Consider the following 13,363-nt stretch of genomic DNA (forward strand, 5'->3'; position numbering starts at 1 on the left):
ATGGAGGAAAAAATAGAAACATTTCACAAGGTAAAGGAAGAGTCTACACAAGTGGTCATAGCTCCAATCACATCTATACCCATCACAACGGAAGGGACAATAAGGTTATCAACATCAGCAACAATAGAGTCTACATCAATAATTGGTGATCTAAATAAAGTCGTAAAAAAGCTACCTCTCAAGACACAGGAAAATGAAAAACTTTAGAAGAAATTCAAAAATCTGGAGGCACAAAAATTAAAGAAGGATGCTCTTCATGTAGAAGAGATGCAGAATACCAATAGACTAACCAGGGAGATTGAAGAGTTGGAAAATGAGTCACTAATGGCTCAGACCTTGGCCCGAGCCAAGGAAAACATTTGGGCAGATATAAGTCAAGCTATAACTGGATTTTGGCCCTCCATACAAATTATTTCTAAACAACAAGGGCTTATCACTAGATGCCAAACAGTTATTGAGGAGGTTAGAAAAGTGCTTAAACAAAAACTAGAGGAGGCCACAGATATGATTAAAGTGCTAAATTTAAAAACCAAAGCTTAATTAAAAGATATTCAGATTGCCAAATAGAACATAAACTATTTTAGAGATTAAGAAAATTTTGTGGAAGAAGAATCTTATGACTCAGTTGAAGACAAAGTTCTATATTTTGAAAACTATTGTCCAGAGATTTCATTTTAAGTTCAACTTGCTTAACCAAAGAGGATTGCCAAGACTCATTGCACCACATGACATATTGATCAATTTGGAGTAATACTGCCAAAAGCTTTATACAATTGAAACTGATAAAGCTAAATTTGCAGGTATTAAAGGCCATATTACATGGAAGGATTTCTTAGAGGCTTTGAATTTTGATTTAATGACCAATCATGAAATTAGACATATCTTTTTCAATAAGCCTACTTTTGAAAAGTATACCAAGGTGGATGAAGTCTAAAGAAAGCTAATTAATATTTCTATCCCAAGTGATGATAGATGGGATCACCTATGTGAAATCATTGAGTAATTTTCTTCATCAACTAACAAACAGCCAGGCAACACATTTTGTGGGCCAGATCATCAACAACTTGCTTCAAGATAGTGCCAATAGCTCAACAATTTCTGGATTCCTATATTTTCATACTATTTTTTATATTTTGTTAAAGGATGTTTCTAGAAAATCAAATATTTTGTATATATAACTCTTCCTTTGAGTTATTATAGGTTGAACCCTTGGATGATATTTTCAAAGAAGAATTGTAATCAAGCTAGAATTTGCTTCAAATTAATGAAAGGATTCTGGATTCGTGTCAAATAGTTTGTCTCCTTGTGATTCTTTCTCATGTTTTCATTTCATTATTTTATTATTCATGTATTTAAGTTTTAGTGGAGAATCTTGGGTAAGATTAAACTGAATATCAATCTATCTTAATTCCCCTGTGAAGTTATAATCAATAATTAGATATTAGTTTATAAAATTGTTTGTTACTATAAACTCCTCAATATCTATAAGTTGTCACACCCATCTTCATAGAATTAAATACATTTTGTTGAGAAGGTAAATATTGTTTACCTTCACTCGTGTTATAATTACCTAAATACTCAGTTTGAATATTTAGTAAGTTATAACCTTTTCAACTCTTCTATTCGTTCAATCAAAAATCAATTAATTGTTTAGAGACAAACAAATAGCCCTTTCATTAACTTCAGCATTATTAAATTTTAAACACCTGCCTTTAATTGTTCATAACATTGGTCATCCAAAAACCTTAAACAAAAAAACATTTTAGAAGGTATGGCTTGATTAATTAACCTAGAATTATCTTAGAGGACATCATCATATTGGCATCATTTCCAAGGAACAAAAATCTAACTATTTTTCCATGGGACAACAATAAATCTTTTACTTTAAGGTGAATAAAGGAATAGTAGCTTAAAATCTTTCACATGGAAACTTCACAAACCCAAGCTGGTTCCTTCAAGACATATCGGGTCTCATTCTGACTCTAAAATTGTCTCTTCATTATATGATCTAGAGAGATTAGTAAGAGAATCCTCTTTGGGAAGGAGACTTGAGGCTTCTACCTCTTCTTTTGTACCCTTACAACCTAAAGATATTTCAGCTTCTGTTATCTTTAGGTTTGTACCATCTCCATTAGATTTAGTTGACTTGACACCTAGGGTTTTAGAACTACTATCCAAAGGAGTCGATCTGCAATCATATCTTTTAGTCCATTCATTGGAATCATATAAAATTCATGAAATATTTTCAGATTCACCCAAGTTAGAAGAAGAATTGGATGTACATTTACCTGAGTTAAAACCTACTGATTTTATCTCCCCCACTCATTATACATTTCCATCCACTTCTACTCAACCTAAGGAAACATTTTCTATATATTGAAATCCTTTGTTTGAAAATAAATAAGAAGTTTAAATAGAAGTTCAGAAGTTCACTATCAAAACACATTTTAAAACTTTTAGAGATCCTCCACCATCTTTTCCTCCTCCTCGTACTTTTACACCTCTATCTTCACCTACAACTTCATTATTCTCTACCTCATCATCTACCACATCCTCTACTGATTCATCTTCATCTTCAAATATTGCTGCTTTTCAACCTATGATTCAACCTAAGTATGTTTCTTTACAACTTCCTAATATACTCAATAATTTTACTAATGGGTATTTAAAACACCTACCAAGGTTTAATGGAGGAACTGGTTTGTTTGTTGAAGATCATTTAGCTTCCTTCTTAGATTTTGTTGATAACATTAACATAGAACATGAAGATGTATATATGAGAATGTTTGTTTAATCATTGGAAGGGAATTTTAGGATTTGGTTTAAACAATTAAGAGTTGATTCTATTCAATCTTGGAATGAATTAACTACCACATTTAAGAATCAATGGGGGTTTAATAAGGATCGTGATTACTATCTTATAGGATTTCAAGAACTGAAAAGAATCCATCGGGAGCCAATCACAGATTTCATAAAATGATTCAATAAACTATATCATAAGATGCCACATGACTGTAAACGACCAGTAGCAACAACCAAAGTTATATTTTCTAAAGCATTTGAAGATGGCTTCTTCATTTATGCTAAGGGAAAGGACATCTCATTCCCTAGAAGACATGCAAATAAATGTTATAGAAGTTGAAGCCAATAGGTCATCATCAGCTAAAATTAATGCTAAGGTAGAAGAAGCTAAGAGGAAGATTAAATCAAAGGAACAAGGTTCTTCCTCAAAAACTAAAAATGGAGATCAAAGGATAGATTAAATTACTTCATTACTTAGCAACCTTTCAAATAGAATTTCAAAAGTAGAAACTCATCTTAGAACAATTCAAAAAAATGTTGCTAGACCTAAAACTCAATTCAAGAGAGCTCCCCAAACCCAAATCTTACAAAGACCAAATACTGATCAACAAATTCAACCTGCATTGATGATTGATGATCAACAACCTGAAGACACTAGCCCATTGATTATTGAGGATATAAATAATCTTGATCATTCATCTGTACAAAATGTTATTGTCTTTGCTCCTTTAAATTAGCCTTCTCAACAAGATCAAGAAGACTCACAAGTTTCGAAGGATCAAGCCTTTTCGTAATTTTTGATTGAAGAACTGAATAGGAGATATGACTTAAGACCTAGGTAAGGGCCTAAGAGACCTCCAAAAAATCTTATTGTAAATGAACCACAAATCAAATCTATTGAATCTCAAACAACAACAATCCAACCATTGAACGAGTCAAATGAAACCACTTCAATTGATCAAACTGCTTTAACAACTTTCAATGTTGAAAATGAATTAGAAAGAATCAAAATAACCATTCCCTTATCCAAACTTTCAAAAAATAGAGGATATAAATAGCAAGTTTCTCAAAGGAGTTTTTCATCCATTGTTGATGCTGAAGGAGATGTAATAAGTTTACAAGATGAAAAACCTTCCATAGTCTTTGGTCCTAGCTCAATTATGATTGATGAAAATGTACCACCATTCTATGTGACTCTAAAGGTTCATGACTTCTTATTATATAACTCCATGTTAGATTATTGAGCCTCCCATAATCTGATGCGAAAGGTAATCATGGACCAACTTCAATTAGAGGTTACTGGAACTTATCATGATCTATACACTTCTGACTTCAAGAAATTACCTTGTCTTGGACTTATAAAGGATCTAGTGGTCACTTTAGCTTAAATCCCCGTTAAGAGTATGGTTTTAGATATTGTAGTCATTGATATCCCTTCCAAATTTGGCATGTTATTATCAAGATCTTCTTGTGCCAAATTATGAGGAAGTCTTAAAGTGGACATGTCTTATGCTATTATTCCTATATATTGGCGTGAGCATCTCAGATTATACAAAGAAGAAAGGTTCATGAATATTTTTTGCAAATATAATCAAGCGAGAAATCATCCCATTTATGTAGTAGATCAAGACTTTGGATGTTTGAATTATCATCAAATAGTTTACAAATCATTCATCTTAGCATTGAAAACATTACAGAGAAGCCAAAGACCACTAAAACTGATATTTGGAGATTATACTTTGATGGTTCTTGCTCAAAGGAAGGAGTTGGAGCGAGTATTATACTAATTTCACGAGACAAAGAGAATATTACTCAATGCTATAAACTTGAGTTTGATGTGATGAATAGTGTAGTGTATTATGGAGCCTTCCTGATAGGATTGGAATTAGCCAAAATTATTAAAGTGCATAATTTAAGTGTATTCATTGAATTAGAACTCATTGTCAAACAAGGAATATTTGTCAAACCAAGCATTCTAGACTTATATATTATAGGAGTGAGGTGTTGGATTCAGTGGATACTTTCTTTCAAGAATTTAACATCACTACTATTCCTAGGGATGGAAATATTCATGCAGATTCTTTAGCTGTTTCAGCTAGTTCTTTTAAAATTCTTGATCAAACTCTTGTTTAATATCAAATTCAAGTTAAGTATAGACCATCAATTCCTAATAATCTTAAGCACTAGAAAATATTTTATGATGATGAGTAATTGAGATCATGTTTGCAAGTAATTGATGAATTTGTAAATTGAAGAAGAACAACTCGACAACAATGAATCAAATAAGGAAAGTCAAACTTCTCAATTTGACTCAAAAATTGGTCATCACAGTATCATTCAGTTATCCAAAAATTTAATTCCTAATGGGTTGGTCCCTCTTTAAAATGTGTTTGGCCAAAATGATGTCCCTAAAAATCCATTATCAAATTCACCAAAAGAAGATATAGAAGAATGTAATATTGGAACTTCTGAAGAAATCAAAAATATTAAAATCTTTGTATGCCAATCGAAGTGAAAGATAAATATTTAGCTCTCCTTAAAGCTCATATAGATGTTTTTTCTTGGTCTTATAGTGATTTGAAGACATATAATACATCTCTCATTGAGCATACCATCCCTTTAAAACCAAAAGCTAAACCTTTTAACAAATGTTAAGGAGAATTAACCCTGTCCTTCTTCCTACCATTAAAAAAGAATTTAAAAATTTACTTGATGTCAACATCATAGTTCCATTGACATATTCTGATTGGGTAGATAATTTAGTTCCAGTAAGAAAGAAAAATTGTGAATTTAGATTGTGTGTGGATTGTAGGAACTTGAATAAATCATCTTTGAAAGATAACTATCCATTACCCAAGATGGATCAATTCCTTCAAAAATATTTAGGTTCTAATAGAATTTCTATGTTAGATGGTTTTTCTGGAAATAATTAGATCATGGTAATCCCAGAAGGTAGAGAAAAGACAACATTCACAACTCCTTTGGGTACATTTATGTATGCAAGGATGCCTTTAGGATTAACTGACACTGGAGTTACCTTTCAAAGAGCTATTAATCTAGCATTTTTGGGTAAGACAAACAATTTTTTTGTCATTTATCTGGATGATTTGACTATTTTCTCTAATTCGGATCAAAAGCATTTAAATCACTTGAGGAAATATTTTGATAGGTGTAGGAAGTTTTGGATTTCTCTTAATCCCAAAAAGTCCTTGATTGCACTAAAAGAAGGAAAATTACTTGGCCATATTATTTCTAAGGAAGGAGTAATCATCGATCCTAAAATAGTTTCAGGTATACAAGCACTTTCATTACCAAAGAATAATAAGGAAATTCAGGATTTTTTGGGGGAAATAATTTTTTTAAGAAGGTTTTTACCTAATTATGTTGAAATAGTTAAGGATATTACTGATATGTTAAGGAAGAATCATGAAGTTAAATGGACCATTCCAACAAGATATTTTTTTTATCAAATTAAAAAGGCCATTTCAGAAGCTCGCTTATTGGCCACTCCAAACTACTTTGGACCATTTAGTGTCTTCTCTTTTGCCTCTGAAACTACCTTAGTTATTTTTCTTTTACAAAAGAATGAGGATGCAAATGACCAACCTATTGCTTTCTTCAATAAATCCATGAGGGATGTTGAACTTAAATATGATATCATTGAAAAACAGGCCTATTCCTTAGTCCAAGCTATGAAATATTTTAGAGTCGATGTCCTTCACTCTTCCATGATTTCCTATGTCCCCAATAGTAATGTTAAAGTTTTGTTAACACAACCTGATGCTAATGGAAGGAGAGGGAGATGGATTACCAAGATATTAGAGTTTTATATTATTATCAAAACTAAAAATTTAGTAAAGGTCAAGGCTTGGCTAGACTCTTAGCAGAGTCAAATTATAAAGTCTTGGGAATTAATTCTATTTTTGAAATTCCAATTGAGAAGAATCCAAAAGAACCTTATCAATCTCCAACAGAGAATAATGCACAAGAACATTCTCAAGTTTCATCAAAGAAGAATTCACAATAACCTTCTTCTTCAATCCAATCAACTCTGATTCACATTGAGGAGAATTTTTTGTTATCTGAATGGTACACTGCTATTGTTCATTTTCATAGGGATTTTCAGTGTCCATCTGAATTTACGAAGAATCAATGTAAAACGCTGAGGTTGAAGGACATAAAATATTGTATTATTAATGAAAATTTGTATTAGAAGGATCCACTCAAAATCCTTTTGCTTTGCTTGATACAAAGTGAGACGAATGGAATCATTGATCAATTCCATACAGAACATTATGCTTGGAGGGCTACAATATAGAGAAGGATTTTATTGGCCCAAATTGTTTGCACAAGTAGGAGCAAAGGTTAGAAGCTATACCCAATGCCAATTATCTGCTGCAAAATAGGGATTAGCAATACTTCCTCTAGTTCAAGTACCTTTCCTATAGTGGGGATTGGATTTCATTGGGGAAATTCATCCACCATCAAGTAGCAAACACAAATGGATATTGATTGCCACATATTACTTTACCAAATGGGTAGAGGCAATTCCAATTAGAAATGAAACTGACACTGTAGTTATTAAATTTATTAAAGAGAATATACTATCTAGGTTTGGATGCCCCAAATAGATAGTTACAGACAATGTAGTAAAATTCAGCAGTGTCAAGATGATAGAATTTCGTCAAAAATACCAAATTTTGTTGCATCATTCTACCTCAAACAAAATTATAGTTAAATTCATTAAGAAAGCATTGGAGGACCACAAAAGGAGTTGGGACATCGATCTAATATATGCAGTTTGGGTAAACATGATATCTTCAAAGAGATCAACGAGTAAATCTCCTTTTCGACTTGTTTATGGTAATGAAGCCATTTTTCCTACACATCTAGCATTTCCTGTCATGAGGTTTCTACAAGAAGAAAATGAAGAACCTAATGATTTTTCCAGAAGAATAAATCAGTTTATAGAACTTAATGAAAACAGAGATGAAGTTCATTATAAGCTTCAAAAATATCAAAACAAAATGAAAAGTTTGTATGATAGGAAGGCTAGAGAAAGGGATTTTAAAGAAGGAGATTTAGTATTAAGATGGGATGCTGGGAGAGAAGATAAATGAAAACATGGAAAGTTTGATAACCTCTGTTTTGGACCTTTTAGCATTGCAGAGGTTAAATGCAACAATACTTTTATCTTGGAGAACTTGGAAGGACAGTATGCATCATTGCTTGTCAATGGGAAATGTTTGAAGAATTATATCCAATATTGAGATTCATTCATTCATTCATCATTTGTACATCACCAGAGTGTTTTATTTTGCATGCAATGTGTAATTACTTTCAAAATAGACCCCATTAGCCTGAGGAGAAGACACATGGATCTGCAAGTTCTCTGCATCTTGCAGGAGGAAGCAATCCCCAGTTAGAGCCAATGTTCTAACATATTTGGTTTTGAAAAGTTAGTTTTTGTTTATAAAAGAGGGTATAAAAAATAGAATAAAAAATGAAAATGCAATAAAAAGTGATGAAAGGAAACCCCATGAAAAGAAGAACAATTTTATAAGGTAGCAAATTTAAATACCACTAGAAAATAATAATATTTGCATTAGAAATAAACTAGGGTTTTGTGTGCATCTTGTTTAAAATGCGAAAACCTAATATTATGGTTTGAATCATATAGTTTAACCATGATTAAATCATTTAATGTTTCTCTCTAGATTAGTGAATAAGTTCACTAAATTATTTAATATTGGTGGAACATGATTAGATAGGATAGAATAGGATGAAAAAATGGCCCAATATGCTCAAAACGTGGCCAAATTATGTACTAGAGTAGGGTTAAAATAGAATTAGGGAAATAAAATGGCTGCTTGTTTAAATGTGCCAAATCGTAGGTTAATTTTTCTTTGATTAGCAGTTGATTACCTTTAAGGGGTGATTAATTTGGTGTAATAGAGTTAAGAAATATTTTGTTCAATTCATAAAGTGACAAAATTTATTTTGTCACATAATGATATCAAGTGGATTATTTTCGACTGTGATCCTCCTCCCCACCCAGGTCAATGACGGGGAAGCCATCTCACACCCCCTTCCAACATTCCGTGTTAACGGCTGGGGGGGGGGGTCCTAAAAGTGGTATTCTTTTCGGTGAGCCCCTTGCAACGTGTCGTCTCCTCATAACTTTAGACCCCCCACTCAATACCACTTACCACTAACCCCCCTCCTCTATAATATGGTCATCTCATCGCATCACTACATCATTTTCCAATGGTCATCGCCACTTCCCGTGATCTCCTTCTGCTACCAGTATCTCCCACATGTTCGTACTCATTCCTACATGCTCATTACACTCATACTTGTTCTTCCTATCCATTACCAACCTCTTGTTCTCTATCAATGCACACCAGTCCCATTGATAATGGTTTGATCTTAACAGTAATCCACTTCACTCTTTTAAATAAAGCCTCCATCCCTTTTGCACAATTTCCCTGATTTCATCACAATTGTCTGAATTACAGGTTTTTAAGCCTAGCTCCAGTTAATTTATGTTATAGACTCCGCTTGCCTTTTCAAGAAGATACTAGACACCACTATTCACAGAGACTACTCTCTATTCAGGTATCCATCCTGTTAGCATTCAATTACTATTTATTTCCCTTTATTTAGAATATAGCACCCAAAAGAAAGGACTAAGCCTTTGGTATCAAGAACCCTATTTAGGAAAATATGAAAACCTGTGATACCCCAGAGCTTGACTATATACCTTTAACAAACCAGTTTTTTAACATCACTAATACAGAGTGTGAATTCGATATGTTTGAACTGCATCTTTGGCTAAAAAAACTTACTAGGATTTAGAGGATGAAATTAATCTATGGGAATCCTTGTTGCCCATGTACATGTTCCCTCAAACTCATTCATTCCCTGATTTAGTTATGTGGTGTCAGGATTGGTATAACACCCTTCAAAAAACAATTGTAGCTTAGAATGGAGACATTCTGTTGGGTCCCTATAATACTAGTGATTACCCCATTACTATTGTAGTTGCATCCCTTATTAATATTGTTGTGCCCCTATTATCCCCATATTGTTATTACTGTGCCACATAGAATCCCTCTATTGTTATTTTTGTGGCTTTATATTATTATTGTTAGATCAGCTGGGTTATATTGTGACTCCTTAGACTCCTACATATTGAAAAGAGGTTTTGTCATTTGAATCATCCAAGAATTGTTCATTTATGTAATGTAAAGGAGGTTTCCCCTTCGAAGAGGCTAAATTCTAAGGCGTTGATCTATCTTTTCTATCTTTTCTTGAGTTGGTTTCATAACATTTGGTATCAGAGCTTTGGATTCTAGGGTTTTGCTGCTCCAAATAGTTCATCGTGGCATTTTCGCTATATAATTTTTTCTGTGATGTTTCAGAAGCAAAAACAAAAACCCATTTGAGAAGACATCACGCTGAACCTTGGGTCCGAATTTTACAGTTTTTTGGACTATATTTGCAAAGATATGATCTGAGGAAGTTGGTCTTTTTGCAGACTCCTAAATTACATTCCAAACAGGTGACCTGGGGTAAATCATCCTAACATTCTCTCTGAGCATCAGATTGAAATTTCGTCAGAAGTTATAGAAAGAGGATGGAATTTAGTTTCTTGTGGATATTTTTCAGAGCCAAAGGTTGAAACAGTGACTCGTGGAACGTCATACAATTTCACTCTACTGAACTATCTATAATCAAGTCACTATGGGAGATTTGGCATAAATCTTCCTTGGAGAATCCAATTTGGGTCAGACTGGTGGCATTGGAAAGGGGACATAGAGGGCTACTGTAGGTCATAAATTCATAACTAGATGATCAGAAACTATAGATATACATCAGAGGCAATATCGAGCTACTACAAAGTCAAAAAAGGTGTGTAGATTTTTTTAAATTTTTTCTTAAGCTTGGTTTGAAAATTTATTTTAAAAGATTTCAAAGGGGATAGTAGAGCATTATTATTGGTAACTAATGCCCCGAGGAAATAAAATTAAAACACCTAGTAAGCAACCTGAAAGCTCTAGCATGACTCATGAAGAAGAGGAAGAAATGTTACATGATATATCAAAATTACAAGAATAGGTGCAACAAATGTCACTCTCATAAAAGCTAATAGAAGCTAAGATAAATGGCGTGGAATCTAAGATAAAGAGCATGGAAGCTAATATGGACGATTTGAAGATATATTTGAAGATAGATTTGAAGAGAGACATGGCAGACTTGAAGACATATTTGAAGACAGACATGGAAGATTTGAAGACAGATTTGAAAAAATTTCTACAAGAAATACTTACTAATGGTGAAAAGGTAGTAAAGGAAACTCATGATGTGAACAAAATAAATGTTAATCATGATTTCTTAGAATCTAACGTGGGATCAAAGACCCGCCATATTCCAAAAATCGATATGAGGAAGTTTGATGGCAATGATCCCGCAACATGGATATTACAGATGGAGCAATTTTTTGATCTCAATAATGTGCAAAATACACAAAAGGTACATATTGCAACCTTATATTTGGAACCAAATCAATTTGTATGGTATCAATGGCTTTTCTCTCGTAAAAAAATTATCACTTGGGCAATTTTTACGGAAGAATTGACAGCACATTATGAGGATACAAAAAGAAACACTTTTTTTAGCCAATTGATAAGTCTCAAACAAAAGGATTCAATAATGGAGCACATTGAGGAGTTCCAAAAATTGAACATAAGGGTAAAAAATATTCCAGAGGAGCATAGGATTGATGTGTTCATAGGGACTTTAAAGGATAATATCCAACATGATGTTCGCCTTTGGGAACCTAATTCATTAGAGAAGGCATTCAGGTTAGCAAGAAGAATGGAAAGCAAAATTATGGCAACCAGGAAGCATACCACTCACAACTATAAAGATGGAAGTGTTGTTGCCCCTAGTCTTCCACAACCTATAAGGTTGACACCAAAACAATTGGAAAAAAAAAGAGCAAAAGGGATTTGTTACAATTGTGATAACAAATACACTAAAGGTCATAAGTGTGCTGAGAAGAAATTATTCTACATAGATTGAGAAGAGGAAGAAGAAAAGGAGCAAGAAAGGTCAAAAGAAGAGGATATACTCCAGGAACAAAGCCTAGATAAAGAAGAAATGAATCTGACCATATCTTGTAATGCATTGTTAGGAATTACCACTCCTCAAACCATCAAGATAGAAGGACAAATCAAGAAGAAAAAGGTAATAGTGTTGATTGATTTAGGAAGTACCCACAATTTTATTCATTGTATGGTAGCAAAAGAATTGAATTGCTTCTTATATCCAGCACCAGAGTGTCAAGTGATGCTTGCAAATGGAGGAACAATAAATTTCTCTGGAAAGTGCCATAATATCAAGCTATCAATGGGAGAATATGTATTGACTAGCCCAATGCTTTCCATTCCAATGGGAGGTGCTGATGTTGTACTAGGAGTCCAATGGCTACAATCCTTGGGTACAATAGCTTTTAATTTTCAAGAACTTTTCATGAAATTTTATATGGAAGGAAAGGAAGTTGAATTAAGGGGTATTGCAGGGAAATTGAGAAAGATAATGAGATCTAACGGTATGACAAAGCTTCTAAAAAGGGAACAAAGGGGTGTAATTGCACAATTATGTTCGCTAGATGTTTCCACATTGCAATCATCTATTTCTCTAGATCTCCAAAAAGTCTTGGACAATAATTCCAAGGTATTTGAGACTCCCAAAGGTCTCCCACCTATTCGTGATCATGATCATGTTATTCATCTAATTCCAGGAAGTGTTCCTCCAAACATCAGGCCGTACAGATATCCCTATGCCCAAAAGAGTGAAATTGAACGAATGGTTGCAAAAATGCTAGAGGGTGGTATAATTCAACCGAGTCAAAGTTACTTCTCTACTCCAGTAGTATTAGTGCACAAGAAGGATGGATCATGGTGCATGTGTCGAGATTATAGGGAGCTCAACAAGCTCACTATTAAAGATAAGTTTCCCATTCCCGTCATTGATGAATTACTCGATCAATTGCATGGATCAATTTACTTCATCAAGTTGGATCTTCCTTCAGGATATCATCAAATCAGAATGAAGACTGAAGACATTCTGAAAACGGCATTTAGAACTCATCAGGGTCATTATGAATTTTTGGTCATGCCTTTTGGACTTACCAATGCACCTTCAACATTTCAAGGTTTGATGAATTCCATTTTCAAATCATTCCTTAGAAAATTTGTGTTAGTATTTTTTGATGAAATACTAATCTACAAAAAGTCTTTGAAGGATCATGTTGAACATGTTGATAGGGAACTACAACTATTGGAGGAGAAACAATTATATGCAAAAAGATCCAAATGTTTCTTTGGAGTACAAGAGGTGGAATATCTAGGTCATATTGTATCTCATGAAGGAGTTAAGGTAGACCCTAGCAAAATTAAATCCATTAAGGAATGGAAAATCCCCACATCCATAAAGCATCTGCGAGGATTTCTTGGGTTGACAGGGTATTATCGCAAGTTTGTTAAGGATTATG

Source organism: Pinus tabuliformis, chromosome 9 (genome assembly GCF_031772625.1).
Source record: "Pinus tabuliformis cultivar Carrire ecotype Pingquan chromosome 9, CPIR1, whole genome shotgun sequence".
NCBI lineage: Eukaryota > Viridiplantae > Streptophyta > Pinopsida > Pinales > Pinaceae > Pinus > Pinus tabuliformis.